A 5,282-nucleotide genomic window follows, 5' to 3' on the forward strand; every position below is an offset into this window, starting at 1 on the left:
TCCCCGAAAACATCCTTGTGTTGTGCTAGTGCTCAGCAATAAGCATATATACAAACTATGTACGGTATTTATTTATATTGACCATTCCTCTTCTAGCATGCATGCAAACTTGGTATCATATGAGACGTCACATACCACTTCATACATAAAGAATTTTCACAAAACTAATTACTAGCAAAGTTTCACAATTGTTTATACCTAGTTTAAGTACAAAAGTTCACACAATCAAGGTTAATACAGTATTACTTAGAGTTTAAAGTAATTATTTGTAATCCCTAAGGAATTTAAAGTGTTTTTTTAAAAATAAATAAATTGTGGGGGTGATCAATTTTAGTCTTCCATATCTAGTAATTATTGTAATGCCTTTATTTTGTGGAGAGAAGCAAAGAGAATTCATTTGAAAAAAAAAAAAAGAGAAGGGGAGAGAGAAAGACAAAGTCATTGTATAATAGTTGTGATAAGAGATCAACCCTTGCAAGTAGTTCATAGTTGATGCATGTTAGTATTATACATGAGATCAAAGCATTATACGTACCGGTTGTTTCAAATTGATACTTCTAGCTTTATATTTGTATTTGGAACAAATCTTATGTAATTTGGGTTGGTGTGCTTGGGTTTTTTTTTTTTAATTTTTTTTATGCTCTATTAAAGAAATACTGAATAATGTGCACACTAATGATTACCACCATTGGGGAGAATGTTCAATTTTTCTTTCTTTTTTACTTCCATTTTTTTTTTTTTGGGTTTTCTCCTGGAGATTCATATTTTTAAAATTTTGTGTGTATGTTTGTTTGTCCTTAGGATTGTTTGGTTTTGCCTTGTGTTCATCTCCTCTTGATGAAAATATGTCCCTATGGTGAGGGGGACACTTGCGCTTGGTAATGAAATCTTGAATTCTTAGATATTTATGTGCCCTATGCCTTTATTTTTTCCATAATTTTTCATATCTCGTTTATTTGTCAAATGTTTCGGTGACTGGTTGTGCCTATGACGTCTAGCTCAAATCATCATCTTCTTAAAGTTATGGAATGAAGGGTAGGGTCTTGGGCATTAGACCTATTGGGTGTGTCTAATTTGAATTATAAGAAATTGTTATGAGAAAATTTGAAAGTCAATCACATTGCAAATGTGATTGTTGAATCTATGTGACTTTGTCAAGAAGATGACAGCATAGGAGCTCTCTCTAGACCTTGTCTTATAATATGGTCATTATTTTCTCCTAGGACGCCCAAGCTTATCACATGCCAAAACCATCATTTATAGTCTTGGTTTTGAATTTACTTCCTTTTTTCTTTTTCTTTTTTGAGAAACAAACACACATAAATGTGAGGAATATATATTAAAACTAAACAAAAATAGAAATCTCATAGCAAAGTTTGATTAGTTACATCCCATTGAGTTCATCCTCAAAAACAGAAGCAATCATCCAAGATAGGAGACACCAAAAACCAAAAACCAAAAACCCTAAAAAACTTTTGCTATAAAGGAAGTACTTCTAAGAAGTAACCTCATTAGTAGTCGTCAAAATTTGGCGACTCGTGGGTGTCTTCTTTCTTATCTTCCTCGGAGTTGCTTCCCCCATTTTTTTTCCACATCCTTTGTGGCTACACCAATCGACCCAGGCGGTTTGCGGCCAACCACCTTCTTAGGGATCTTCAATATCGTCGAGTAGGTGGTGGACAAAGCTTGGTCTCGGTTCATTTTTCTCTGTCCCAGCTCATCCATCATTTTTGGTTCCTAAAAATGAAAAATAAGAAAGCATTAGATTAGATTAAGATTAAAATTTATTAAAAATGCAGAAAAAAAAAACAAACAAAACAAAACAAACTAACTAACTAACTGACTAGAAGACTTACCAGCAAAATGCCAAGACTCTGAAGTCTGATGGTTTCCCACAAAAAGGATGACAGTATTTTGACGTAAAATGGGCATTTCTTCGACCACTGCTTTGTTGAGCAGTCAAAGGATTCAAAACATTTTCATTGACATATTTTGTGGAGAGAAAAAAAAAAGAAACAAAGATGACGTTTTAGACTTGAAGTGAGAGAGCAAAATGAGAGAGAAGATGTTTTAGGAAGGGCTTGATAGAGAGAAAAATGAGAGAGAAGGTGTGCTCGGTTTCAGCCTATGTTTAATAAGTTTTTTTTTTTTGAAAGCCATGTGAATAGAACCTAGTTTCAAAAAGAGAATACCGACACGCTAACCCCAATTGATGAGACTTTCTTGGATTCTATATTTTATTTATTTTAAGTTTAGATTATAATTAAGAGAGAGAGCCAAAAGAAATCTTCCATTAAAAGACGCTTTCACTCACTGCAAGTAACTTCCAAGTTGTTAAGTACATTATAAATAAAACTGATTGTCTCAAAAATACTAAATCAAGAGTGCTAGTAACAAAAATAGAAAGAATTTCTCTAACTTTGTTTCTATTGTTTAACGTACAAAATGCACAGTTGCGCATCAAACCCTGCAGCAGCTACAAGATTACGTCATTGTGTAGGCTGAATTGCTGAACCCGGCCCAAAGAGAAAGACTTAGTGTCAGTCAAGGGCACACATTTTTTGTCTTTCCCTACTAGCCACGATATCACCATTGTGCTAGTGCTCTACCATAGCCAATAAGCAAACTAAATGTACGGTATTTCTAGACTATAGTTGATCATTCCTCTTCTAGCATACATGCAAACTTGGTATCATGAGATGTCACATGAACCTTCATACATAAATAACTTTCCTAAAATTACTAGCAAAGTTTCACACTTACATATATACCTAGTTTAAATAAATAAAAAGGTTCACACAATCAATGTTAGTGCAAAATTACTTAAAAGTTTAAAGTAATTATTTGTAATCCCTGATAAATTTTTAAAGTATGCTTTTTTTTTCTTCACTTTTTTAACTTTATGGGAGTGATCCGTTTTAGTCTTTCATATCTAGTAATTCTTGTGATGCCTTTGTTTTATGGGGAGAGAGAAGCAAAGAGACTTCATTTGGAAAAAAAAAAAAAAAAAAGAAGAAGAAGAAATCACTATATAATTGCTGTGATAAGACGTTAATCCTTGAAAGTGGTATGTAATTGATACAGATTAGTATTATAGTTGAGATCAAAGTATTAGGTTGCTATTTGTCACCCATCTAGAGTGGACTTTTTGGGAGTTTTGGTAGTTTGCACGCTGTTAATAACTAGTCTCTAATCGGTACATAGGAACCTACTAGTTTGTATGATAAACTAAAATAATTTTAAGAAATATTAAATTGACTATAAAACTATACCAATGCATATATGAATTGCTCCTATTTGATTTGAATTTGTGTTACAATTTGATGAATTGCTTGAAATAATAGAGAATCATAAGTTTCACTGCCTAGGAATTGTTACAAAAAAAAAAAAAATATATATATATATATATATATATATATATAGCTACACAATCAAGAAATATAATAGAAAAATTAGTTACCATCAAAACGACGTAGTTTTAATTGTAGTAACTTAAAAAATGAAGAGAAAAAAAAGGCTGTTGTGGAGGTTAGAACCTTAGACGAGACCCTGAAAATCTACATGGCACACGTGTTAACCACTAAAGGTGACTTAGGTTTATGAACATATTTCATAAATATATTTTTTATACATAAATATTTTATAAATAGTTATATTTAATACATAAACATTTTATAAATAGTAATATATAATATTTAATACATAAATATTTTATAAATAGTAATATTTAATATTTAATACATAAATATTTTCTAAATAGTAACATTTTATAAATATTAATATTTAACATTTAATACATAAATATTTTATAAATAGTAATATTTAACATAAATAGTAATATTTAATACATAAATATTTTATAAATAGTAATATTTAATATAAATAGTAATATTTAATATTTTCTTGATTAATTTATTTTAAAATTATTTTAGTAAACTTAAAATGTACTCCTAAACCTAAAAATGACCAAAATACCCTCTAATATTAAAAATTAATAAAATATAATTTAAATGGTAATAAAATATAATATAATACTTCAAATTGATAAAATATAATTTAATACTACAAATTAATAAAATATATTTTAATAATTCAATTTAACACAATATAATTTAATTTAATACTTCAAATTAATATAATATATTTAAATTAATACTTCAAATTCATAAAATATAATTTAGCACTACAAATTAGTAAAATATAATTTAATAATTAATATAAAAAAGGGCCAAATTACACCTTAAACGTAAAGAAAATGACTGAAACACCCCGAAAACCCATAAATGTAAAAATGGCCAACTTATTATTAGATATTACACCAACCAATAACTTATTATTAAATTTATATTTTGAAAATCCAACCGTTGGTTTACATTTTCTATATGTTCTTAACATGCATGTCAATTTTCATGCCAATCGGGTGTAATTCACCATTTGATCTTTAAACTCATCTTTTTCACCTTATTTTAAACTACAAAAACTTGAATTTAAACAACTGATTGATGACATGGCTATTAATCTTTGATTACCCTGAAATTTTGTAAGCATGAACAATATATGAAGATAATGTAATCTAACGGTAGATTTGTCAAATTCACATTGAATTAAGAAATATAGGGTTCGATTCAAGTTACACTTGATTTAACTCTAAAAAATGTTACACCAACCAATAACTTATTATTGAATTCATATTTTGAAAATCCAATAGTTGGATTACATTTTGTTTATGTTCTTAACATGCATGCCTATTTTCATGTCAATCGGGTGTAATTTACCATTTGATCTTTAAACTCATCTTTTATGCCTTATTTTAAATTACAAAAACTTGAATTTAAACAATTGATTGATGACATGGCTATTAATCTTCGATCACCTTGAAATTTTGTAAGCATGAACAATATATGAAAATAATGTAATCTAACGGTAAATTTGTCAAAATTCACATTGAATTAAGAAATATAAGGTTATGTTCAAGTTACACTTAATTTAACCCTAAAAAATGTTACACCAATCAATAACTTTTTAGTGAATTCATATGTTGAAAATCTAACCATTGAATTAAATTTTCTATATGTTCTCAACATGTATGCCTATTTTCATGCCAATTGGGTGTAATTTATCGTGTCATCTTTAAACTCATCTTTTATACTTTATTTTAAACTACAAAAACTTGAATTTAAACAATTGATTGATGACATGACTATTAATCTTTGATCACCTTGAAATTTTGTTAGCAAGAGCAATATATGAAGAAAATGTAATATAACGGTAGATTTGTCAAA

The sequence above is a fragment of the Castanea sativa genome, chromosome 12, assembly GCF_040712315.1.
Source record: "Castanea sativa cultivar Marrone di Chiusa Pesio chromosome 12, ASM4071231v1".
NCBI lineage: Eukaryota > Viridiplantae > Streptophyta > Magnoliopsida > Fagales > Fagaceae > Castanea > Castanea sativa.